Below are 27,839 nucleotides of genomic sequence, written 5' to 3'. Positions count from 1 at the left end.
TCCCCTCCAGTAGTTTCCTCGGTTGCGCCATTCTTGGCCTCCCACCAGCCCCTTAGAGCTTTCTGTAGCTCCGTCTTGTTGGCGCTGCCCTTCGCTGGGCATCTAAGCTGCTTGCAGAATTGCTTTAGTTGCTCCTTCTTATATTCGAGCAACTTTTTCACTTCGAATTGCAATTCCGACTCCTCACCTACTCCATTCAGAGACATGATGCTTCGTCGATCCTCCAAGAATAGTCTTCGCAAAAACTTCGTGCAATGCAACTGCTTACTAGATTAGTGATGTACGAAGAATCACTGCAGGTCAAGTGCAAATACTGGTTCTAATCCGCACCGCTGACCACCAATGTTAGATCTGGGGGTCTCTAGTTGGCAGAGGTATACACCTTAGACCAAATAGGGACCCTTGCTTCTAGTCAGGGTACAAGGACACACATGGTAGATAACCCCTGCTCACCCTCTAGGTAGCTTGGCTCGAGCAGACAGGCTTATCCCCAAGGCAATGTGTAAGGTATTTGCACGTAGACACCACAATGATCCCCCCTCCGCACACCACAAACTTAGACCACACAGGTGAGTTATATCAAAAATAATATATCTTTATCTAGTTTCCGCAGTTGAAATCAAGCATCACAGGTTTACACTATATTCGCTTTCTTGGTTGGTCGGGATCTCAAGATGATAGTCTCTAGTCTCTTGCGTGATTCGATACTCACTGAGAATGAATCAGTTCGTAGGCTCTTGTTGTTTAGGCAGCTACGTTGCTCCGACGGTGTCACTGCGCTCGTTGTACAAAGCGCTCCTCTGGCTGTTCGGTGCAAGGTTTCCACAACTCCCTCGACGAGCCCCCAGTGACGATGTTGACGTCACCGGAGTCAGCCACTCACAGCGCGGCTTCGTAGAGCAGGGAAGTACGACTCTCGGTCTGCTTCAGGCCTCCGGGTCGCGGCAAGGCACGTGCCGATGAGCACGTCGGTCTTCTTGAGGCGGCAACCGGTGTCAGGCCTGGATCAGCGCGGTACTCTCCAGCAAGGCAGAGAGCAGCCAGCCCACTTTACCGGCAGATGTTGAGAAGCTTGGTAGAACAGTCCACGGTCCCTGCAGCCCACAGCAGCGCAGGGGGGACACAGCAGGGTCTTGGGTTTGGGGCAACCTTTCTATCCCTGGGTTGCAAAACAGGAGGCCAGCTCTTCTCAGGCCCTTGGAGATTCGGTTTAAGACACAGTACACAGCAAAGTCTTGTTTGGTCAAGTGGGTAGAGTCAGCACACAGCAAGACCCCTTCTCCTCCTCAGCTTCAGTTGTACAGCAGAACAGGTCAGCCCTTAGAGCACACAGCAAGGCAATCTTCCTTTTAGTTCTTCAGCGGTCCGTCTTTCAGCAGAGGTTCCTCTTGATGGTAAAATCTAAAAATCTGTTGTCAGGGGTCCTTTACTTATACCCCTAAAGGTCTTTGAAGTCTTTGTGCAAGTGGGTCCTGAGCCCGGTCTGATCCAGTTCTGGGTGTTGCTGGAGCACTTTGTTTTCCTGGCTTCTACTTTCTTTTCAGAGTGAGGGGCAGAGTCGTCAGCCGCCCAGCAGGAGGTGGAGCCAGCACCGTGGCAGGCAGGCACAGCCCTATTCACTCCCAGGTGCTATCTCCTCCCTCCACTTCTCCTTGCAAATGTCACCATTCAGCAGAGGGCTGACTCAGCCAACCTCCCGGGGGATCCCCAGCCCCTGTCACTCTCAAGCCAGACAGTCAATCCACAAGCATGCCCAGGCACACAGAAGGGTCAGACAAGAGAACAGCTACTCTCTAAAAAGTACTATTCTCCAACTCAGGATTTAAAAACAACCTCTCCTAAAAGATGTGTTATTAAATGCTGAGCTCAGGGATATCAAACACTCATGTCTTATCTTGTTCCTATGAGAAGATAGGTGGATAGCCATTGGCACCAGCCTCCCCCATGTTAGCCTACGGAGCAAGATAACCTTGCAGCAGTGAACACACAAAATGGCCGTTGTTCACTACCAGAACATGTTACCTGCACTAGTACATGCTCTACCTTTTGCATACACTGCACCCTGCCCAGGGGGGTACCTTGGGCCTTCCATAGGGATGACTGGCGTGTATAAAAAGGGAAGGGTTAGGCCCGGTCAGTGTGGACACTGGCCAGGAGGACATGGCAGTCCGGGGACTGCAGGCAGGCCTGCGGTGGCAGGCCTGAGACACCGTTTTAGGGCTACACCGGTGGGTGGCGCAATCAGCGCTGCAGACCCACTAGTAGCATCTGTCATCACCAGCCCTGGCACACACAGTGCACTTTACTAGGGACTTCATGGTGATACAGATATGCCAATCAGGTATATCCAATCAATATGATATTTTACACAGGGAGCACTTACACTCTGGCACTGGTTAGCAGTGGCAGAGTGTCCAAAGCATCTAAACCAGCAAAAACGAAATCCGTCACAGCATCAAAAATCCAGGTAGCAGAGGCAAAAGATAGGGGAAAAACCCACGCCAAGGATGTCAGGTCTAACACACGCAATTGACACTTTGTGCATATTCATGCTACTTTAAACCCTACACTTCAGAACTCGTGATCTTTATTGCTTAGGGTTGTTTTATTTAATAAAATATTCTTTATTTTTCAAAATTGTTTTGGGATTTTTCTTGTGTTGTGTTTTACCTTTATTACTTCTTGAGTACTGCATCTAAGTTAAGGCTGACTACTTTGTGCCAAGCTAGCAGAGGGTTAAGTACAGGTTAATTTAATGACAGCTGTGGTTCACCCTGTCAAGGATTGTGATTGTTTCTTTAAGTGGGTGGATGGATGGAATTAGACAGATACAGCAAGTAGAGCAAGGAAGTGAGGCTGGTTTGAGAATTTTTGCTAGGGATACTTTTAGTTTCCCAGTCTGACCCTGCTAGTAATTATTTGTCGCAGCTCATGTCTTTGGAAAGAATTGTTCATTCCTTTCCATGGTTCAATACTTACCTATTCACTTTATCATGGTATGTCTTCTATGTTTTTACATAGACTCCAAGTAGTCTAAAAGGCTGCAGCAAGGCTGATTACCAAGGCCTCCGGATTTGCTAAAGCCACCCCCCCTACTTCAAAGATTGCACAGACTTCCCATCAAACAGAGGATTCGGTTCAAGTAATGATGTTTAATGCTCAAAGCCCTTAAAGGGAATGCTTCTTCCTTCCTAGCTCATAGAATTGCTAGTTATTCTCCAAGCTGTATACTATGTTAGACCTCAGGTAACCTGTTGGTTATGCCTAAAGTCACTAAACCAAGAAGTGGTGGTTGCAGCTCCACAGTCACCGCAGCCTTTTAGCTAGGTCTGCACTATAGAAATAACATATACATACATACAGACAGGGCTATATGTTTATAGAATCTTCACCCTTTTCAGATCTGGCTAAATCCAATTTGCTATCCTTCAGATACTCTCTGAAAATGTGTTTTTTACATAATCTTTTACCACCTAAGTCTTGTGTTTGATTTGTGCTTGTTCCATACCAGTACAGTGCCAAGAATCCATTTGAAGTAACATAACATCCCTCTCAACCGCTGAAAACTATTGAAGACTCATATTTTGCCCTAAATAGCTTATGGCTTAAGATAAGCTTTTTCAAGGCTGTTTGGCTGGAAAACAGACAGACGAAAACGCATGATACACATATTTAAAAGCCTGGATAAAGTATTACCATCATGTTTTCAAATTTACTGTTATGTGATAAGTGTGTTAGAAATATGTTATTGTGTCTATCAAAATCTAATATTTCCTCTTGACTTAGTGGTGAGAGTTTAGGCATTTCCTGGAAGCTGATTTGTGGTTACCTAACACCAAGAAAGGCACAAAAAGTGATTTCAATGAATATTTGCAATTTATTGAACCACCGGAAATCGCTTGGGGTAACATCCCAACCCATCATTTTTTTACTCATCATGCCACCTCAGTTTGGACCCAGCCATATGCAAATCAGTCTCGGCCTGCTCCTCATGGGATCAGTCCAGCCCAAACTGCCAGGCTAGGTCTTCCCTGAACAGAAACCCAAGCAACCCAGGATGGGTTTCACCCTAGATATGGACTCATCAGCCAGGTACTGCTTGGTTCCAGTGGCACGGTAAGCACATGACCCATGGCTAAGCATAACCATATCACTTAGGGCACATTATGTCAAACACACAAAAGGTGATGGGAGGAATGCTTGCAATTTGTCATACCACTGGCAATCGCTTGGGGTAGAATCCTAACCCATCGTTCTTTTGCTCACTATGCCACCTCTGTTTGGACCCAGCCACATGGAAATCCGTCTTGACCCTGCTTCTCATGGGAACAGTCCAGCCCGCCAGGCTAGGCCCTCTCTGAACCAGAACTCAAGCAACCCAGGACCAGTTTCGCCCTAGCAATGGGCTCATCATCCGGGTACAGTTTTGTTCCAGTGAGCAAGTCACAGGAGTGCTAAGCTTTCAAGGTTTTTCACTGTGCGGGTTTCGTACTGTGCCACTCCTTAAAAACTCTTCTGGACTTTCAGTTCTTTTAGTTAAAATTTTCACCAGTATCATTAGAAAAACATCCTCATGAGATTGTTTTAGGGAACTACTGGGATACTCTCGAGCTGCACCATTAACTAGGAGATGCTGCCGCATGTTGAAACATCTGGAGTCCAACTCCAGATCATCCCCAGAAGTAGTGGTATTAGTGGTAAAATCACACAGAACTGGAAGAACTCTTGCATCTTTCAATTATTGCCCATTTACAACAGTACAGTGGAAGTGGTAATAACCAGGATAGCATCATAGAATGTTGTGTGGTAGTATTGATTAACCCTAGTCATTGTCAGAGAGCTTCTTCTATGTTTGGAAAAGCATTGTTCCCAAAGAATACATAAATGGTCATTTGAAGATAGAGCATAAATATTCATACCTTTCACTTAATGGCAGTGGGATGTAATCTGGACTTTTTTGGGATAGGCCTATAGACAGCTTTGCAGTCTCATCACCTGCATGTAACCAAAAACGCACATAAATAAAATAAAATATATAGCGGGGCTTTGGGTCAGTTCTCTTCATCCGTCTGTTCAAGTGGTGTTCAGATTTTGCATCTCAGCACCACAGCATAAGCATAGGCAATGAGTCAGGAAAATTCAGCCTCTGGCTCTCTTGCTCAGTGAGTGACAGTATTGTGCCTTCTCACATGAGCACAATCACATCTGCTTAAAAAGAAGTGTACTTTAGGACCTGGGCTGCTAACATGTATGTTTCAAGTAGGCCCTGAGGTTACAGAAATACAATAAGGTAGGGCAACGTCAATAGTACCTTTCTTTTACACCATTATGAATCATATGTCCTATGATATGCAATAAAACTAAAGATTTTTTACCTGTTCTAAGTATGCCTACATGTTAGAAGCATGCGTACTGGTTCTTTTACAACTATACACTGTGGTTAAGGTGTTTTAACATTCAAAAGATTTATTGCAATCATATGGATGACGAGTTTTTGTGGCAGAATGCTTTCTCTTTTCATTTTTTCTTTTTGTGGCATAGCAATTGCAGCTGCTTGCCATGGTCATAATTTCTGGCTTTGCCAATGCTTGTTGATTTTAGTCAACCACAGACATTCACCTCAACATCCTTATGAGACCTAATTATGCTCAGGTGCTAACAGCAAAAGTCCCCAAATCTGCCCCCATTCACCTCCCCACCAGAATTGGGCTGAGTGCATTTACCACTTGCGCTCGACAGCCATTTTACTGTGGTGAGGTCTGCAGAGACGTTTCAGAATTTTAGGCAAGAGTGTCCCTCATATAATGTTTCTGCTTTACCAGGCAAAATAAAAGCTAAGGAAAGAAAGACTTTCTTCCACAAAAGTATTAAGAAGGTTTTTGCTTATAAATTTATCAAGACACAATACGGAGGAGACACAGTTGCACACTGCAGATGATTATTTTTAACTGAACACCAAGTCCAGCAACTTGTTTTAAATGCAGTCTCAGAATTATTACTGTCGAGTTTATATGTAGTTACCACAATTCTGTCTAGCCTTACACCTGGCTCTCCAGAATACCCCTGTCCTATATTTACTCTTAAAGGTATTCTTCTTGCTGGGTTCAATGAAGGCCACATTTAAAGTCTCACTGACAGCCGGACTTGTCTTACAGTCAACTGCCTCATGAAAAAGGCTGGGATACATGCATAAGAGATTAAAAACTATTGTCCCATTGCCCAATTATTAGCTGTAGCAAAGGTGACCAAAAAGCATCTAGTCACCTAGGTGACTAACTACATAGAGAAATGTAATCTTAATATGGGCAAATGGGTTTCCACCCAGGATTCAGTGTAGAATCCATACTTGTGGTGATCCTTCATCAGCTACAAGCCTGGCAGGATGAGACTCAGGGAGGTGAGAGGAACCTGCCCCTCGATCTTTCCTCAGCCTTTGACACTGTCAACCTTGACATCTTGCTGCACTGTATAAAAGCCGTGAGGCTTGCAACAGGGTCTTAGCTTGGTATTCCTCATTATTGGAAAACAAATCACAATGAGTGGGCCTTTCTCCTTTCAAGTCTACCAAAGTTTCCTTTCCATATGAAGTTCTTCAAGGATCTACCTTGTCTCCTGTTAAATTTAATGTTTACATCCAACCACTATTTGGTTAAATCAGGACCTTTGGATTGGTAATAATTTTGTACTCAAAGAATATGCAGCTGCTGCTCAATTTCAATCAGTTCACATCTGCAGGAAATCCTCCATTTCTGCCTTGTGACCCATACTTTTAGCCTCTTGCTGGACCCTATATTCTTGGTGGCTTTAGAACTCTGTGCACATTACCCCAGCTAACCAGAGGTAAAGTGCCCGTGTTACCCTTTTAAATATGGTTGAATTGGAAAATTCCTAATTGATATATTTAACTTACCTATAAGTCTTTAATATATGGTACAAAATATACCCAGGGCCAGTTAGTTAAATATCCCTAGTGGACTGTGACATTGTTCTGCCATCCACTACAGTAAGAGTGTAAAACATGGCTTCAGTCCTATCGTTGTAGCCTGATTGGCAGTTTAATCACTCCACTACGACCTGTCAAAATGCACAAGGCTGTCCAATCCAAACTTCCCTTTAAAATATTAATGAGCCACCCCTATGTATGCATGGTATTTAAAAATAGAACCAGTAGAAATGTAATGTTAACATGTCATCAAATCCCTATACCCGTGGTTCCCAAACTGTGCGCCGTGGCTCTTTTGAGAGCCGTGAAACCTAGTCAGGGGAGCCGCGCACCAAACACTTTAATGCATTTAATGTAGAAGGGTCTGTTGGCTTCAGTTCGACTAATTAGACTTAAATGCATGATGTTGTTTATTTGTAAGTCACATGCCTAAAGCTGTTAACGTAGTGCTTAATTGATGGCATGTCGCGTTAGATGACCTCCATATTTCACTGGATTCCCACGTTTCAACACTCCCAAAGTTATCGGAAGATGCCTGATTCATTTTGTTACACTCGTTAATAGTTGTGTTTTTTTCCAAATGCATTTTACACCAATTCAAGTTATCAGGAAAGTATAGTTGTCCTGGCTATTAAACACACAAAGTATTATTAAGTATTGACATTTGCACTTGAATCATAGATACTTTCAGTACACACACATTTCCAGACAGGCCTGCTCTCTCCTTGAGCACAGGGTAGTAAAACACCATATACAGCATAATGCCAACATTTGGAAGCAAGAAAGAAAGAAGTTTAAAAAATAATCGGAGGAATTTATTTTACTTGCATTGAATTGGAGGCAAATTTAGGGAGGAGACAGCAAGCATAAAGCTGTATGTGGTTTTAAAAAATCATGAGTCACCCTGCTGAGACAGGTGTGTTGGCACGAATGACATGGGTAGAAATGGAAGTGCATGCAAATATTCTTCAAGCGCACAAACACTTTGGCAAACGTGCCTACATGCATAGGGAAATAGAGGGGGTGTTTAGGACGTGCACTGTTCTTATGCTACTTTCTGAAATCACCAATGTAAAAAATGCGTGATGTGCCCACCAGTGTGGCGGGCGCATCCTAATTTGAATGGTGAGACCACCGCACCTATGGCGGACAGTCCCTTTTGCCATTGCGGTGGCGGGCGGACATCGTAATAGAACCCTTAGTTATTCTCAACGTTCAAAAGTGCATTAAACTTCTCAGGTGCTCATTCAGAGCAACTCGAAATTCAAGCCCGCAAGTCCCCTTCTAATCTTACGGCTGGGCCCATTGCACTTTTAGGCAGACCAAACAATTTTTTCAAACATTTACCATCAACCTTCTCCCAACTTGCTTTCAAACTTAAAGACATTAGTTCGGCCCCAAAGAGACATTGAGAGGGGACCAACGCATTATAGGTTGTTAGGAGAGAAGTCCATGAAAGACCACCAAAAGAAATCTAAATTGCACCAGATCTCCAATAGTTGGAGATGCATGTATCTCCACTGTTTCTTTATGTAAACCCCAGGTCAATTTTTTGGTGAACTTCATTCCTAGGTACTTATAAGAGGTAACCACCTCCACCTTCCTACTTCCCAGGCACCACTTATATGGTTTGCTGCTTTTCCCCAAAACTATTATTTGTGTTTTTTTCCAAGTTAACCTTAAGCTTGCTTACCTCACAATAGTTATTAATCCTATGCCGTTTCCTTTGGAGGCCAGCTTGGGTCAAATCTAAAATGGCCAAATCGTCTGCATATTGGAGACATGGAATATAGCTACTCCCATCTTCGGCAAGAAGGAGTTGTAGGCAACAGGGATTTAGGGGAGATTTGCATGAAAACATAGAAAATAAATGTTATTATTTTTTTATTTTTAAAACAACATTTGTTTCCTAGAGGGCCCGTTTAAATCGAGTTCCACTTGGGCTCAATTCTGTGAATGTAGTCCTGCAGTATAGCTAATAAGCCAGGGGGAATTGCTAACTGTCGCAGATTTCACCACATGATCCTATGATCCACTATGTCAAAAGCAGAGCGGCAATCAACAAAACAGATTCCCAGTAGTTTCCATGGCCTTTTGTGCCAGAGCCCACAGGCTAAAACAGTGCTCAAGGATAGAGTGCCCTAGCTTGAAGCCTCCCTGTTCTATAGGGACAATGTTATTACCCTCCATCCAGTTCTTCAAGGAGGTAAGTATTACTTTTGAGTACAATATTGATCCTACATCCAAAAGGCTTATCAATCGAAAATTACGAGGATCAATTGTCCCCCGTTTTGTATGTATAGGTTTAATGATAGCACCTTTCTAACTTAGCAGGGTGGGGGGGGGATATACCGGTCCTTGTTATAGCTATAAAAACGTTTGTGAAAAAGGATGCCCACCAAGATAGGTTAGACTTGATTATAATTGCCAGAAGATTATACGGTCTGGCTGCCTTTGTTAAATTTAAGGAGGCTATCAGATTTGTTAAAGCTTGTACTGAGAATGACTCCAGTGACTTCTGCCATAGATTGGGTCAGGTTTCTGTCACGGTTTCCACTGAATGCAAAAACAACAGTTGATGGACAGAATGCAGAACAATGTCATACATTCACCCCAGTACAGAGATCTGGGCCTAAATCCATGTTTTTTTTGCTCGCCATTTCAGTTTGAACCCAGCCATATGCAAATCAGTCTTGCCCCTGTGCCTTATGGGAACAGTCCAGCCCGAACTGCCAAGCCAGGTCCTTCCTGGACTGGAATCAAGCATCCTAGGACCGGTTTCGGGGTTTCACCCCTCTTCAGCCAGGATAGCTTGATTCCAGTGGCATGGAGAGCACGGGACCCACGTCTGGGCATACCCGTCCCACTCGGGGTGACGAATGCAAAAACAAAAGTTGATGGACAGAATGCAGAACAATGTCATACATTCAACCCAGTACAGAGATCTGGGCCTCAATCCATCATTTTTTTGCTCACCATGCCATTCCAGTTTGAAGTGAACCCAGCAATATGCAAATCAGTCTTGACCCTGTGCCTCATGGGAACAGTCCAGCCCGAACTGCCAAGCCAGGTACTCCCTGGACTGGAAACAAGCATCCTCGGAACGGTTTTGGGGTTTCACCCCTCTTCAGCCAGGATAGCTCGATTCCTGTGGCATGGAAAGCACGGGACCCACATCTGGGCATACCCGTCCCACTCGGGGTGACAAATGCAAAAACAACAGTTGATGGACAGAATGCAGAACAATGTCATACATTCACCCCAGTACAGAGATCTGGGCCTAAATCCATCTTTTTTTGCTCACCATGCCATTCCAGTTCGGGCTGGACTGTTCCCATGAGGCACAGGGTCAAGACTGATTTGCATATGGCCAGATCTAAACTGGGGTGGCATGGTGAGCAAAAGAATGATGGATTTAACCCAGATCTCTTGCCTGGGGAAGAATGTTTTGATTTGTTCTGCATTCCGTCCATCAATTGTGTGTCTTTTGCTTTCTCGCCTTAAGTGCGCCGGGTATGCCTAGACGTAGGTCCCTGGCTCACTGTGCCACTGGATTCAAGCTATCCTGGCTGAAGAGGGGTGAAACCCCGCAACCGGTCCTAGGATGCTTGTTTCCGGTCCAGGGAGGACCTGGCTTGGCATTTCGGGTTGGACTGTTCCCATGAGGCACATGGTCAAGACTGATTTGCATATGGCCAGGTCTAAACTGGGGTGGCATGGTGAGCAAAAGAATGATGGATGTAACCCAGATCTCTTGACTGAAGGAGAATGTTTTGATTTGTTCTGCATTCCATCCATCAATTATGTGTCTTTTACAGTTTCCACTGAGGCTTTATAATTATTACTGAGGTGAATAACCTAGGCATTTTCTGGAACCATATATCTCACCGAGTGATCCGACCTTGTGCACTCTCTCTACACAAGCTTCCAAAACTTTGTCATGTCCTTACTCTGGAGCGTACGAATCATAAGATCCAAATTTACCAGATAGAAGGCCTACTTCTTAGTGCTAATCAGTGCACCATACTCCTTTCTTATCCTTCTATATCCCTTACTGCTTTCCGCAAACTCTTCCTAGGTATTAGGCACTTATTATCAAATCAGGGGTGATTTAATCTACTGGATCTTTCCTTTTTGACTCCTTGGTTACACAACCTAATTTGGGAGAATCAATCCTTTGACTACCTCAGTGATGGTTTCAGAGTACAAGGCCATTGTGTACAGGCCCAGTTCCCCACTGAGTCTCATATCATTGCCCTCTTGATATTGCAACATGACAGTCATATATCTCCCATCTATTCTTATTGTCAAACATCTAGGGAAGGATACCTCTATTGGTAACACCCATTCTCTTAGAGCTGTGGCAACACTCAGAATTGTTTTCTTTTTCTCTTTAGCTTTTTTTGTGTGTAATGTTTTATTGAGTGAAAAAAGGGCATACAACAGGAACACCATATGAAATCAAAGTGTAGAAGTATTGAACAAAGCAATGCGATGAGGTACAATTCAATAAGGGGGGGAGGGGGTATTGAGGTAAGCAAAGTCCAAGTGAAACTGATATCCAGGAATAACCCACTCCCCCAGTGCCAGCCTGTCCATCAGGGGCCATATGTGTTGAGGGGCAAATGGGTCAAGGCTCTTCATGTGGGGGTGGATGGAGGAGTGGGATGGGGTGCGGGAAGGTATCACCTTAGGAGAGGAGGGGCAGGATTGCGTCTCCAGGGGCGTTATATTGCAGACAGCAGGGCTGGAGAAAGGTATGGGCCAGGACAAGGAGGAGGAGAGCCTCCCATTATCAGTTCAAGGGGGGGCATCTGACAAAAGGTGGAATGAGCAGAACGGGTGGCAGTGTCAGTTACCCTTGAGGAGGAAGGGTGTCCTGCAGACCTGTGAGCCTGCGTGTCCAGGAAGAGGGAGGGAGGGGGGTGAGAAGGGGGAGGGGGGTGAGAGGGATGTTAAGGAGGGGGGCATGGTGGGGAAGAGAAAGCATGAGGGAGAGGCTAAAGCGGGAGCCAGAAGGAACGCAGGGGGGAGTATGGAGAGGGGTGGGAGGGGGAAGGAGAGACAAAAGAAATGGGGCAAGTATAGAAAGGGAAGCCCTGAGGAGGAAGGGGGGTGGGGGAACCGGGGGAGGAAAAAGATGAGAGTTGGGGCAGGGAGGAGTCATCATTGCATGGGTAGTGAGAGGAGGAGGAGAGGCGGTCTTACAGTGAGGGCTGGTTGTGCTATTCACGGGGGTAGAAGTCCTGGGATAGTACACCCAGTAGTGGGCTCGTCGCTAAGAAAAGGAGCCCATGTCTGCGTAAATAGCTCAGCCTGGTCCTGTAAGTTCTAAATGACATGCTTATGTGAGGGAGTCTGGATCATTGCCACTGTCTAGTCTTCCTGTAATAGGGGTACAGGCGACCTCCAATGGCGGAGGATACATATCCTAGCTGTAGTCAGGGCTGCGTAGAGGAGGCGGTGCTGCGGGCGGGAGAGGTCTGGAGAGTCCCCAATATCGTGGAGGAGGATGACGGAGGGGATGAGAGGGAGACACAATGGCTTTGACACACCAAGGACTGTTCCAATATGCAACCAGAAGGGTTGAATGGAAGAGCACTCAATAATGATGTGAACTATGTTCCAGTCGGTGTTTGCCCACCAACAACAATTCATGTGGGGGAGGAGTCCTGCTCTGTACAGTTTTACGGGTGACCAATGCCATTCGTGGAGCGTTTTGAAAAGACAAAACTTTAAGCGGGCATCTCATGTGCCCTTGTCCAGAGCTTCCAGGATGTTTGCCCAGTCTTCATCCTCGTAAGAGGTCTGTAAGAGAGTTTGCCATTTGGCGTGAAGATTATGCAAGAGAGGTTGTGAGAAAAGCTGGCTTGAGAGCGTGCCGTACAGTACCGACATCACTCCCCTATGGTGTCCCCACACCTTCAGATAGGTCACCAGAGGCAACAACTATAAGGACAAGGGGTGAGGACCCAAGCAGTGCCTCAGGCAGAGCAGCAATTGCATGCAACAACAGGTTTGCTGCAGGTGGAGGCCAAACTCCTCCCGCAGCTGGGGGAACGGTTTCAGGTCACCAGCAAGCAGGATTTTGTCCAGGGTGTGTATTCCCGCCTCTCTCCAATGGGTCCAGCAGAGGGTCTGACCACCAATGCATAGACTGTCATTGCCCCACAAAGGTGCTTTTCATTGTTGTCATGATTCAACCCCGAGTAGGTAGTGGACGCACATCCAGGCTTTGTGCATGGCACGAAGCTCAGGATGAAAGGGGCGCAGCTGGAGGGGACGGTCCACAAGGATAATGTCAAGTCCCTTGCCTCCAGGGAGTAGTGATCGTTCAATGTGGACCCATTGCGGTGGGTCAGGGATACCTGGGAGCCGGTATGCCATTAGTGAGAGGTGGAGGGCCAAAGCATAGTGATATACAGATGGGAGACCCAGGCCTCCGCAGGAACGGCGTGCCATGAGTTTTTGCGCAGCCAGCCGGGGTCTTGAGGACCCCCACATAAAGAAACAGATCTGGGAGTCGATGAGGCACAGCTTGTACAAAGGCACCAATATGAGGTGCATACCCAACGTGTAGGTAAAGTGTGGCAAAATGACCATCCTTACGGCTTGAACCTTGCCCCACAGGAAGAACCCCAGGTGTGACCACTTCTCGAAGTCCTCTCTCATCTGGGCCAGCAATGGGTCCAGGTTGTCTGAGACCATTCCATCCAACCCCCTGTTGACCAGAATCCCTAGGTATTTGAGACGTGAGGGCTGCCCACAAAAAGGGTAGCTATGGATGGCCACCTTCGTGGTACAAGTCGAGAATGGTAGGGCAACGCTCTTGTCCCAGTTCTCCTTGTAGCCAGACAGGGGCGTGAAGCCATCAATGATTTCCAGGAAGGCCAGAAGGGAACGGTTGAGGTCCGTTAGAGTAAGTAGGACATCGTCCGCATAAATATAGATTTTGGAGAAGCTGTCCACGAGTGGAACACCCACAATACTGAGTGAACTACAAATAGTAGAGGTCAGGGGTTCCATGGCCAGGAGGAATAAGAGGGGAAAGAGTGGACATCCCTGGCGGGTGTCCCTCCAGATAAGGATAGGGTCAGAGAAGAACAGGAACCCCCGCAATTAACTTGGGGAGTTGGACAGTCATACAGCAGTCGCACTTTGGCAACGAATTGATCTCCCAAGCCAAATCATTCCATGGTGGCAAAGAGGTAGTCCCATTCGATGCGGTTGAATGCCTTTTCAGCATCTAGAGAGAGGGCCATAGTATCAACAGGGACGTCCTTGGCCATCCAAAGGGTGTGGGCCAGGGTGTGGAGGGGATTCTTGGAGGAGCAGCCTGGCACTAAATCAACCTGCGTGTGATGAATCAGGGAGGGGATGACCTTGCCAAGGTGTATTGCCAAGACGCTGGCCAGAATTTTAATGCTGCAGTTCAACAAAGAGATGAGCCTGTAGCTGCCACACAGGAGAGGGTCTCTCCCAGGTTTAGGTAGAACCGCGATCACTGCCTTGTTGGAGAGGGAACACAGGGAAGCCATCTGCTCCGTCTCTCGAAAGGCAGCATGGAGGGTGTCAACCACCTCCTCGCCTGTCCATCCCTAGAATTCCACGGGGAAGCTGTCCTCACCCAGGTCCTTATGATAGTGCAGTTTGGAGATGGCAAGTACTATCTCCTCATTACTGATCTCCCCCGCTTGCAGCTCTCTGCCCTTGCTGACAGGCAGGGGAGGTCAACACGATCCGCTCCAGTCAGTTCCCCTGGAGTGTGTAGCTTCTTGTAAAACAAGGTAAACTCGTTCAAAATGTACTGGGGGCAGGTGAGAACCTCCACTCTAGCCGAGTGTATGTCAGGAATGGCCTCTTGTTGGCGCAGTTGGACTGCCAGCAGTCGGCCTGCCTTTTCCCCCTGCTCATAGTGTCGTCCCTTCAGGCGTTGCAGTGCGTACTCGCCTTGGAGTTGAAAAGGCTGTTAAGGGCCATGCAAGCCTGTTCCAGACGTCAGCTATGGGGCAAATTCGGATGGGTGGAGTATAGGCGGGTAAGCGAAGCTATTTCCCTCTTCAACTCCATCTGGCAGGTGGCTACCTGTTTATTGGCCACGGCAGCGTCTTTCATAAGTTGACCCCTGATAGTTGCCTTCGTGATGGCCCAGAGTACTCTGCAAGAGTCCACTGAGTTTGTGTTGTCCGATAAGAGCTTAGAGACATGGCTTCAGTTGGGGCTTGCCCTGAGGGGTGCGATATCTTGGTATATTCATACACCATGGTTTGCAGCCCGGAGAGGCCAGGCCCATATCGAGGGACAGAGGACCAAGGAGTGATCAGATAGTGCCGCCTATAGGATCCGAGACTCTCTGATGAGCTCCACAGTTCTCTGGGAGATGAGGAAGTAGTCCAATCTGGAGAGCGTGCCATGGACAGAGGAAACAAAAGTATACTCTGTATCCGATGAGTGGCTGAGGTACCAGTGATCTACAATACATGATCCGAAGCCATGTCACCCTGCAGGGCACTGTCCACATTATTGCCTTTATCCAGGGTAGCCGTTCTGTCCAGAGCCGCGTCCCGGGCAAGGTTCCAGTCTCCACCAACGTACTGCGAAGCTCAGATCTCTACAAGCAAACAGTTCAAAGGAAGGAAAAAGGAGCTTTACACCCCATTTGGGGCGTATATCGATCCCACGCAAAGGAATTTGTACCCTAGGCATAGTTTGCCAAAAGTGTACCTGACATCAGGATCGGTCCATATCTTCGTGACGATGACGGGTAACGATTTTAGAATAAGGATCGCGACTCCGCATTTGCAGGGTGACCCACCGCCAGCAGGCGGTGCTACTGCTACGCGGCTGTGTATAACTCTGCCCACCCAATCTCATCGCAGCTTGTCGGATTCCAGGGCATCCAGGTGGGTCTCTTGTAACAGGGCCACATCTGCCCTTTTCATCTGAAGATAAGAGTACTTTCTTCTGTTTGATGTAATGCATGAGGCCGTTGACATTCCAAGAGAGGATGCGGAGTGGATTGCAAATGCACATAGCTGGGGTAGGCGTGGGCAGTCCGGGGTCATGTATCCGTGTGGGGCCGCTGGGGGGGGGCTGGGTAGCCAGATGTCAGGAGAGGCAGTGCTAGGGCACGATTGGGGCATGTAGATTAGATTATTCGGTGACACGCTGCTAATGGCAATAGGACTAAGGTAATTGGGTGAGAGCAGGGAGGGGGCCGATCAGGATCAAAGGTTGGGGGAAGGACTTAGGCAGTTGGTAGCCTCGGGTAACGGCAAAGGGAGGAGAGCCGCACAGGTAAGCGGAGGGGGAAGAAAAGAAGAAAGGAAAAAGGGAGTGTTGAGAAGAGGAGAGAAGGGGAAAGAGTGGGTGTTTTCACCAGACATGCAGGGGAGGGTACCCTCGTACAACAGGCAGTGTGGGAGGAAGGGTGGCCACCGACACCTAGTATGCAGGTAGTAAGAGGGTGAAAAGGGAGAGTAGGGAGGAAGGGAGTCGGTAGGGGCTGCTGCCGGGAAGTGCAGCACAGGGAACACTGATCTGTGTACTGCAGGTCTACGGTTGCGGGGACAGCATGTTGAGAGGGCCTCATCTGGGAGGCAGGACAGTGTAGATGATGAACAAGTAGCGGTAAGTATGGAAGGTCAGGGATAGGGTGTCCATGGAGGTCTTAGAGGGGGGAGAGCAGAAGAGACGTGGTCCTGGGCATCGTCCTGGGCATCGTTCGTCTAAGAGGGGGGAAATTCAGCTAAGGGTCTGGGGGTGGAGAAGCAAGCAATTCCCCGGCCCCCCATGTCCGCGGGAGATCAGAAGCAGAGTGTCAAGTGTGGAGGTCTAGCCTACAATAGGCATCAGTGAGGTGTCAAGGTGGCCCAGAGGGCTGCCAGTTAGAGGTGGGTGGAACCTGCAGGAGTGTCATGAGGACAGGGGGGCGGGAGAGTGCCTTAACGGTGGCCCTTGTCACACACTACCCGGTGGATCATGCAGAGGAGGTAAGCGGCACACCCGTGGGAGGGTCATGACAGAATGAGAGGGGGTCCTAAAGCACATAGCATGTATAAAACAGGAACAGCAAGCACAATAACAGTTAAAACAATCAAATATGCAAATGTTCAAGACAGGCATAGTGATACTCAGCCGTCCAGCGGTCGTTGATCCCTTTGATCCCGCAGCAGCAGGTCTAGCTATGCCAGATGCAAGGCGGCATCACATGCCCCAGAGCAGTCACTCTGTGGCAGGAGTGGGTTTCAAGGGGGTTCATGATTTGTCCCTGTCCTGTTCTTGGTTGAGGACTGCCACTGCTTGAAGAGCTTGAACCCTGTCGCCATCGGAGCGTGCCGCCCTGCGGGGTGTCTGCCCCAAGGGCGGGGTCCACTGTCAGTTCACCAGTGTCCGCCATCAGTGGTGAGGGAGGGCGCCAGCGGAGGGTAAAAAAAAAGACCTGTGAGCTTTGGTAGGGTGTCCCTTAGAAAGGATTTGGCATCAGGGACCTCTGATTCTGGAGAGTTAAAAAACGGACATTGTCCTACCTGCTGCGATCCTCCAGGTCAATCAGCTTGCTGCGGGGTAATAGGAGTTCCTGGTCCCTCTCCAGCAGGGCATTTAGATGGGCCTCCATTACCATGACCCTCTAATCAAGCCCATCCACTCGGGTCTGATATCCCAAAATATTTAGATGGATCGATTTGGTATCTGCTGCTAGGGCAGATACATTAGCATCCATGCCTTGTAGACAGCGGCCCACTGCGGATATATCCTGCAGGATACGCCCCATGGTGGTGTCCTGGGCCGTGATCGTAAGAGGCTGAGTCAGGACAGTTTCAGGAGGTGTAGCCCCCTTCAGGGTGGCCATATTATGGGACTTGTTAAGAGCTTCAGAATAGAGGAGTTGCTGTGCAGGCTTGCCCATGGTCTTGCCTGGAGACATTCATTCACAGCTGCTGTGGGCCACCAAGTGCACCCGTAGGTCAGGCCTAGCCGAGGCAAGAGGTCAGGTTTTGGAGTAGTGGCTGCCGTTCCATGTCACCCATGACTGGGCAGCAGTCTGGCGGCATGAGTTGATCCACGAAGTCTGACCTGCGTCAGTCGTGCGTGCGGGGAGATGGGTGAGCACCACAGGATTGTCCGCTGACTGTGGTCTCTAGGAGGACATGACTACACCAGGGGGAACTCCCGAGAGGGCGCATTGGCTCCAAAGTTGATGGTGCACTCGGTTTGGTTACGACCGGTGGGTCCTGCTCCTGGCTAGATGGGGCCAAGGTGAATCGCCTAGGTCTGTTGCTGTGCAGCATGCCCAGGAGTAGCTAAAAGGGCCAGGTTAGTGCCCACTGACGTAAATGCGTGTGGTGCGGCTTGGGTAGTGAAGGCTGGAGACGGTGCCAACTCTTTGAGGAGAGTGAGCTGAATCTGCGTTGGCAGGTCTTTGTTTTACAGTGTTCCAGCTCTTGCGTGCCAGGCCGATGATGGGGCTGCTCACTGTCAGTCGTCTGCGGCTGAAGTCCCGGAGTCCGGCGTGGATGTGCGATCCTTTCATGCAGGGGAGCAAGTCGGGTAGAGGCGGTGAAGGAGCCCACAGGTCCGATGCACAGCCCTCCTTACAGCCCTCCTTGCAAACAGACCATAAGGGGGGGTATCAGAAACTCCAAGGAGCAGCAGGGGTCAGGGGAAGAAGACCAGGAGGCCGCTCACATCAGTCATGGTGGCTGAAACCACTGTGGGCACCAGATATTGCCACTGTGGAGGCGCCCCGAGTAGGTGGTGCAGGTCAGGGTCACCCCAGCCCTGTGGTCCGGAGCTGTGTTGTCACTTGCAGGTCTGACAGGCCCCCATAGGCGTATGACTTGGCTGGCAGGCACAGGGTGTCGGGCGGGCCCCAATGTCAGCCGATGTGGCGTGTACCTGGCATGGGAAGCTTGCACCAAGGGGGAGGCAACATTGTGGGCCCAGGCTCCTCCTCAGTCCCTAGTTCCATCTGCCCATCGCTGATCAGTCCCGGCATAGATTGTAGTGGGTGGGATGGGGGGGCTGATTGCTAGGCCCCCGCCATGTTGCAAACATCACTACCGATGTCCACGTCGGTGCAGGACCAGGGCGGTTAGCACAAGGCCTGGCGGGTCTCTTCTGATGTGCACCGGGGCCCCCAGTAGAGCAGAGCTGCCGTTGCAACTGCCGGCCACAGCGCTGGAGGTCGGGGATGTGTCCTGGCCCCGCTGACCAAGGCAGTGTGGCAGGCCCTAGGCCCGGCTGGCCTCCACCGGCATGAGCCTGAGCCTCCGGCAGGGAAGAGTTGCCGGTAACAGTGGGCTGCTCCAGCGGATGAGGTGAGGCCGCAGTGCAGCGCTGGGGCAGAGGCTTCTCTCTTGCGTCTAGACTCAGTGACTGCTCGAAGCTGGTGGAAACAGGATGGGCCGGTTGCGGCTGCAGCTATTGGAAAGCTGGGACTGGCCATCGGGTGGTGTGGGACATGGGGAGACGGGCTATAGAGACCCCGCTATGCTGTAGATGCCGCTGTCACCGTGCGGGGTCCGTCTCTTGGCAGAGCTCCGAAATCAAGTGCCCATTCCTGCCCATAGCCAGACCACTCCCCCTTCGTTTTTAAGGCAAAATGGTACTGCCCCGTATCCTTTGCACCTCGAAACTTGCACAAAGGTTGAAGAACCAAACCTGTATGAATACATAGTCAATAGGGCAGTAGAGATTACCAAAGACAAATGTTTGTGCTGCAAGGATATTCCCCCTAAACCACCCATTTAGGCTAACAAAGCCTAACTCAGAAAGAAATATTATTCGATGCAAATCATACGTCTCTTGAAAGCATTCTGGAACCACTGCATTTCGATTTCCATAACTTTCTAGCATGTCGCTGCCATTGATCTCCACTTGGGCGGGGGCTAATCTATGATTAAAATCCCCTAACAAGAGAATCAGAGGGGCCCATGTTAACTCTGTCAATGCCATAAATCCCCGCTGGAAGCCCCCCCATATCTCCCCCGGGGCTTTAACTTGACTTACATTGACATTAATAATTAAGTGGCTGTTTGTACTGTGCCAACCCTCATACAAGTCCAAGACACAAGCCAGGAGCCAGTCCCTGCTTGTCAGAATAACTCTTGCTCCTTTACTACACTTAGGAGATATCAGGGTCATCAGCCTGTCTTTTAAGCGACCCGGTCCAACATTTGTTCCCCTTTTCACAAATTGCTCAAACTCACTCAGATGGGATAGTTCACCCGTGAATCAGGTCTCCTGAAGACAGATTACCTCATGTTCATCCTATATCTTTGTGAGATCTATTGTTTTATTCAAGTTTTCAAGCCCTCTTACATTCCACAAGACTCCAAGAATGGTGGGTGCAGCTGCTACCTAATCTACTGCCCCCCCCTCAAGAGGAGACACTCTCCCTATCCACGCTTAGACGCACAAAACTATTGCACAGGGGCATTAAATCTACTACTCCATCTCGTGAGTGGGCGGGAAGGGCTACCTCTGGGGAACCACAATTATAGCCCACTGCACGAGTCAGGGGTTACTTTGCTTCCAATCCTAATACCAAGTACATTTGTTCCTGATTGAGGCCTGCATGATTTACAAAAAGTGGGCACTCGGGTCGATGTAACTCTACTTCTGCTACAGGAACGACTCTTAAACCTAATTTATTAATCTTATCTCTGGCCTCCAATACCAGACCCACAAAAACTGGAGAACTAAAACTAACCTTTGTTACTTCTCTCCTTATCAAAGATTCTCTGAAGGCTACTTGATCTACGTCCCACATCGTTGTGACCACTTCCAGAGTCTGACTGGCTGTAAATGCTTTTAACAGGCTGGACCTCTTTAGCGGATTCCATTTATTCACTCTCTTCCCCTTTTCAGTCACTTGCAAGTACACATATTTTGCTCTGGGACACCTACGGAGCACGTGTATGCTCTGGATCCCATTCTACCATGTGTAACTGGTGTATGTTAGTATTTGGGTACTTCCTGGACTTAATGCTGAGACTTCAATGCAGGGTAGCTTTTCTCTCCGAGCTCTGTGCCACATTCCCCATTCTTGTGCTACTCTTGTTTCTCTCCTTGTTGGAATTACCATTACCTTTGCTCTGGTGCTGGGGATAAGAGGGGCCGCTTTACCAAACTCTGTGGATCCTCCCTCTCCACCCCTCGAGGTTGTCTCCTATTCCTCCTTTGATTTTTGCCAAGGTGACTTATTGCCTCTACACCTCCAGTTAAACTTACTTTCTTGGGGCTGTGTCTAAGCCTTCTTTGGTTTTCACCTGGTCTGATGCCTTTCCTATAGTTATGGAGGCACAAGCGCCAATTTCCAGCCCACCACTGATACCTCCTACCCACTAACATAGGTCTTCTTTATACATATACTATTCCCTCATCCTTCCTTGCTCTGTAGCTACTGTGTCAGCTTCCGGGGGCTGAGAGGTTACTGGCCTTACAAGAGTAGGCATATGAGAATTAGTTGACTTTAATTCACCATTAATCTCATTAAGTATACCCGCTTTCACTCTCAAAGCCTCATTAGTAGCATGGGATGATTCAAACAGTCCATGCAACGTTTTCTGCATTAGTAGAAGAACGTACAGCATTGGCGATGGGACAGTCAGTAAGGACTTTATATTTGTAACAGAGATTGCTAACGACCCTGGAACACCCCCATGAAGAGTCATGCCAGACATAGCAGCCGCTGTACCCCATTGCTGACCTTATTCAGATGTATTCCTGTATTTTTCAGATGTATTATTCTCCGTTCTCAATACCCCCCAATACCCCAGACTCCTCTTCCGAACTTGCAACTGAGTTCGATTGGGCGAAACAGACAAGGAGATGAGAAAAGACAGGGATACAACAGCTCAGGATTATCTATTAATTCCAAGACTTCCTTTTCTTTGAGCGCCAATAACTCCTGAGATCCCCCTAACAGAGAAGCCACCTGTTCCACCTTTATGGATTTGTGTGCTGTTGTAGACTTTAAATGTTTCCCTAGAAAGCCTTTTATCGATGCTATCAGTGATTTTACTGAATGTTGGACATTCCCATGTTTGAGGGAACCATTTAGGGTAGCAGAACTGGCCCCATCCAGACCAGGGGCTGCAGGGCATTCAGGCACAGGGGTGGTCACAATTTCTGATGCCTTTGCAAACCCCCCCGCCATTTTTTTTATTGTATGGTTTATCAGGGGTTTGTTATATTTTTTCCTTGGTGGAAGCATCTCCAGATGAACGTATCACGGTTATCTGCAATTTCAAAAGCCGCTTCTCTGCAATCCACTGCTCCAAGAATATGACCTTATCAGCTCTCTCACTACTCACATTGACTGCTCCAATCCTGCAGAGATGGGCTAAATCCAAAGAGGAGCTGCAGGCATTGCAGGATGCTATTGAACACTGCCAGGCACTATGAGGCACTATCTTGTGCAAATTTTGGAATGTAGTTGCAGTTGCAGCCTCTTGCCTAGAGCCAGGTGTATGTGCAGGAAAGCACAGCAGGGCACAAGCCACACCACGGACCTTGCCGGCCACCTCAGTGCACTACTGGCTTAACACTTGGAAGGAGCGCTAAACTCCTTCCACGCCCCCAGGGCCTGGCCTGGCCTAGCCCAATCATGCAGGAATAGTTGCAGGGGTAATCACTGCCGCAGCCCGTAGGCACAAAGCGTTTTAAATGGCCAGCGTTTGAAGAACGTAGCTGCTGGCCTGGCCTAGCCCCCTTGCTGTCCTGCCGTCACCCGCTGGTCTCCCTCGTAGCTCTCACCTGTCTCACTGCGACACTGATCCCGGGTGTGAGTGCTGGCCTTCAGACGGCAATTAAACTGAACCACTGGCACCGACCAGCCAAATGTTTTCGCCTCCCTCCTCTAGCCTGCTCCGAGTAGATGTCAGCGAGAGCAGCAGGGGCCGAGGAAGACTTCGGCCCCAGGAGTCAAGGTTTCTGAGACATGGCAAAGTGCGGCAGCATAGCGTGGCATACCGTGGTGGAAGATTGCAATAGTCAGTGCAGAGGTTGCTTCAAACTGGATTTTAGCGTTAGATGTGAGAGGACACTAGGATTACCATATCACACTTCCTACACAAAACTCCAGGATCAGAGCCAAGTTTAGTGTGGCTGAAAATGTTCCCCATCGTGAAAATGCCCAAAGTGGGAAGGGTTGGCCCCATGTACCTTTACCACATTGGTTAGGGCATGCCCAGGAGGTTCTGTGGGGATTTAAACATTTATTCCTGTGGTGAATTGGGACATGAAGGACTAAGTCAGAAGGTAAATTCTTTGAGCAGGACGAACCTGGTTGGTGTATCTGACCCAAGCTCCATCGTGGCCACCCTTCAATTGTCGGTTGTTCGGTTATTCCGGGCTGCTGTTAGCCAGTAATATTAGAACCACTGTAATGGAGTAGAACCTTTCTATTTCCCTGTTCTTTGTTACTAAACGATTGCGCAAACGTGGGAGAGTAGTTCTCCCCTGAGACGCCGTAGCATCTCTAACTGATCCTTTGCGCAGCCTCAGTATCATTCAGGGTGTCTGTAGGTTCCGGAAGAAGGTGCCGCCATGGCTCCTCCCCTGACAGTATTTAACCTTGTGGCCCGGTTTGAGTGCTTCTCCCTGGCAGACGTGAGGACGGGGTAGGTTCTCGGTATCCCGCATCCAGATAGGACCGTGAGTACAGCAGGGGCAGTTCTCTGTGATCGAGTGCTCAGCCCGTATACAGCTATCGGACCTAACCGGTCCCTCTCTGTTTTTTACTTGTTTTTGAACTACTTTCCCCACTATGCTCTCCTTTATAGTCCAAGAAGGAGCGGGTGACCCACGTTGCTGGCCAGAGGAGTTTTGTTCCCCGATAATGTCGGGTAAGGCCGTTCTTTAGATACTGTCATCTTCGTGCACATGCCCAATGACTATCCATGCATGCGAAGTCTCCTGATTTTGTGTACTCCTTTGCACTGGTTTTAGCATGTGTTCAATGTCTGTAGGGATTGTGATGAAGGATAGTGTCAACTAATATGGACACCCCAGGCCCCTTAGATTGACAACTTTGAGAATTTATAATTTATGGGCAAGCATACATGGGCCCGAGTTTGGGGGCGATGGTGACATTAGGGGTATACTAGGTGTTCCCTATTTTCTGGTTTTGTGTGTCTTTTTGATTGTGGCAGGTCGTGCACACGATTGTGGCACGTATTGATGCACCAAGTTTTACTGATGCTCAGACTGTGTGTCCTCTATTTTGTGTTTCTCTCCTAGGTTACTTATCAGGAGCGTCTACAAATTCTTACTACCCGATTGGGAAACAATATGGTAGCCCGCCCTGACTAACTATGAGGGTATTTACTTTTAATTATTCACCTCACGTGCACTTCACTACACCTGTTTTTTGATCCTGAAGAAGCGCCAACGACCCTGGTGGCAATAGGGGCGCGAAACATGTTGATCTACGACAGGCATAACATGCCTGCTGGGGTAACTTTATACCCGAGGGGTGCTAATCTATTTTATTTTGGCAATATCCTTGCTTGAGCTTTTTGATTTAGTAACCCCGGAATACAATTTTTTACTTATCTTGCATGCACTCTGTTTTACCCTCTTTTAGGGACCTGCACCCCACACACCCACATGCACCATCCGGCATTTCCCCAAAAGATCTCCGCTAAAGTGACCCTTCGGGGGACCCGTATGGCATTGCAGCGCCGGGCCCGACGAGGAGCAAATGCCCGATGATGAAGCATGACACCTTCGGGTGTGTGAGGGCAACAGGGGACAAACTTTGTTCTTTATCCTTTGTGCCGGGTCCCATCCTATACCTAGGACTTTTCTCCCCCTTTTTGCTTTCTGGTAGGGGCTATTTAGCACCCTTCCTTTGGAACAGTGTCTTCTGTTGGTTTAAGTATCATGTTAGAGGAGCGCAGACACTGGACCATTATTTGCTCCTCGGTCCCCCCTCTCTTTTGTTGATTCAGTAGTAGCACGGCGGCTCAGCCGAGGGACCTTATTCCTTTTTATCCCTTCTATTTCCGTTCCTTTTCACACACAAAACTGCACTACCACCACCCCCCTACCTGGTGTTATCTTGCCACCCCTCTAGGGGCTGATGTTACGTTCTCTTTTAATCCCTGAATGTGGGATGATATCATGTTGGGCTGTAATGTCTGTCACTACCCTCACTTTTTCCTATGTGCATTGTGATCACTTGGTATCATGTTTGAAATTAAATATGACTTTAATGTGCAGCCGTGATTGCACGTTATGTATTTCATGATTACCAGCCCTCTCCCCCGGTGGTCTAGTGACATTACCTAGAATACAGTAGATACTGCCTACCTGCTGGCATAGTGCCGGTTGTTCGGTTATTCCGGGCTGCTGTTAGCCAGTAATATTAGACCCACTGTAATGGAGTAGAACCTTTCTATTTCCCTGTTCTTTGTTACTATACGATTGCGCAAACGTGGGAGAGTAGTTCTCCCCTGAGACGCCGTAGCATCTCTAACTGATCCTTTGCGCAGCCTCAGTATCATTCAGGGTGTCTGTAGGTTCCGGAAGAAGGTGCCGCCCTGGCTCCTCCCCTGACAGTATTTAACCTTGTGGCCCGGTTTGAGTGCTTCTCCCTGGCAGACGTGAGGACGGGGTAGGTTCTCGGTATCCCGCATCCAGATAGGACCGTGAGTACAGCAGGGGCAGTTCTCTGTGATCGAGTGCTCAGCCCGTATACAGCTATCGGACCTAACCGGTCCCTCTCTGTTTTTTACTTGTTTTTGAACTACTTTCCCCACTATGCTCTCCTTTATAGTCCAAGAAGGAGCGGGTGACCCGCGTTGCTGGCCAGAGGAGTTTTGTTCCCCGATAATGTCGGGTAAGGCCGTTCTTTAGATACTGTCATCTTCGTGCACATGCCCAATGACTATCCATGCATGCGAAGTCTCCTGATTTTGTGTACTCCTTTGCACTGGTTTTAGCATGTGTTCAATGTCTGTAGGGATTGTGATGAAGGATAGTGTCAACTAATATGGACACCCCAGGCCCCTTAGATTGACAACTTTGAGAATTTATAATTTATGGGCAAGCATACATGGGCCCGAGTTTGGGGGCGATGGTGACATTAGGGGTATACTAGGTGTTCCCTATTTTCTGGTTTTGTGTGTCTTTTTGATTGTGGCAGGTCGTGCACACGATTGTGGCACGTATTGATGCACCAAGTTTTACTGATGCTCAGACTGTGTGTCCTCTATTTTGTGTTTCTCTCCTAGGTTACTTATCAGGAGCGTCTACAAATTCTTACTACCCGATTGGGAAACAATATGGTAGCCCGCCCTGACTAACTATGAGGGTATTTACTTTTAATTATTCACCTCACGTGCACTTCACTACACCTGTTTTTTGATCCTGAAGAAGCGCCAACGACCCTGGTGGCAATAGGGGCGCGAAACATGTTGATCTACGACAGGCATAACATGCCTGCTGGGGTAACTTTATACCCGAGGGGTGCTAATCTATTTTATTTTGGCAATATCCTTGCTTGAGCTTTTTGATTTAGTAACCCCGGAATACAATTTTTTACTTATCTTGCATGCACTCTGTTTTACCCTCTTTTAGGGACCCGCACCCCACACACCCACATGCACCATCCGGCATTTCCCCAAAAGATCTCCGCTAAAGTGACCCTTCGGGGGACCCGTATGGCATTGCAGCACCGGGCACGACGAGGAGCAAATGCCCGATGATGAAGCATGACACCTTCGGGTGTGTGAGGGCAACAGGGGACAAGCTTTGTTCTTTATCCTTTGTGCCGGGTCCCATCCTATACCTAGGACTTTCTCCCCCTTTTTGCTTTCTGGTAGGGGCTATTTAGCACCCTTCCTTTGTAACAGTGTCTTCTGTTGGTTTAAGTATCATGTTAGAGGAGCGCAGACACTGGACCATTATTTGCTACTCGGTCCCCCCTCTCTTTTGTTGATTCAGTAGTAGCACGGCGGCTCAGCCGAGGGACCTTCTTCCTTTTTATCCCTTCTATTTCCGTTCCTTTTCACACACAAAACTGCACTACCACCACCCCCCTACCTGGTGTTATCTTGCCACCCCTCTAGGGGCTGATGTTACGTTCTCTTTTAATCCCTGAATGTGGGATGATGTCATGTTGGGCTGTAATGTCTGTCACTACCCTCACTTTTTCCTATGTGCATTGTGATCACTTGGTATCATGTTTGAAATTAAATATGACTTTAATGTGCAGCCGTGATTGCACGTTATGTATTTCATGATTACCAGCCCTCTCCCCCGGTGGTCTAGTGACATTACCTAGAATACAGTAGATACTGCCTACCTGCTGGCATAGTGCCGGTTGTTCGGTTATTATGGGCTGCTGTTAGCCAGTAATATTAGACCCACTGTAATGGAGTAGAACCTTTCTATTTCCCTGTTCTTTGTTACTATACGATTGTGCAAACGTGGGAGAGTAGTTCTCCCCTGAGACGCCGTAGCATCTCTAACTGATCCTTTGCGCAGCCTCAGTATCATTCAGGGTGTCTGTAGGTTCCGGAAGAAGGTGCCGCCCTGGCTCCTCCCCTGACAGTATTTAACCTTGTGGCCCGGTTTGAGTGCTTCTCCCTGGCAGACGTGAGGACGGGGTAGGTTCTCGGTATCCCGCATCCAGATAGGACCGTGAGTACAGCAGGGGCAGTTCTCTGTGATCGAGTGCTCAGCCCGTATACAGCTATCGGACCTAACCGGTCCCTCTCTGTTTTTTACTTGTTTTTGAACTACTTTCCCCACTATGCTCTCCTTTATAGTCCAAGAAGGAGCGGGTGACCCGCGTTGCTGGCCAGAGGAGTTTTGTTCCCCGATAATGTCGGGCAAGGCCGTTCTTTAGATACTGTCATCTTCGTGCACATGCCCAATGACT

This window comes from Triturus cristatus, chromosome 2_1, assembly GCF_964204655.1.
Source record: "Triturus cristatus chromosome 2_1, aTriCri1.1, whole genome shotgun sequence".
Taxonomy (NCBI): domain Eukaryota; kingdom Metazoa; phylum Chordata; class Amphibia; order Caudata; family Salamandridae; genus Triturus; species Triturus cristatus.
The sequence above is the reverse complement of the archived record's forward strand: the minus strand, read 5'-3'. Positions refer to the sequence as shown.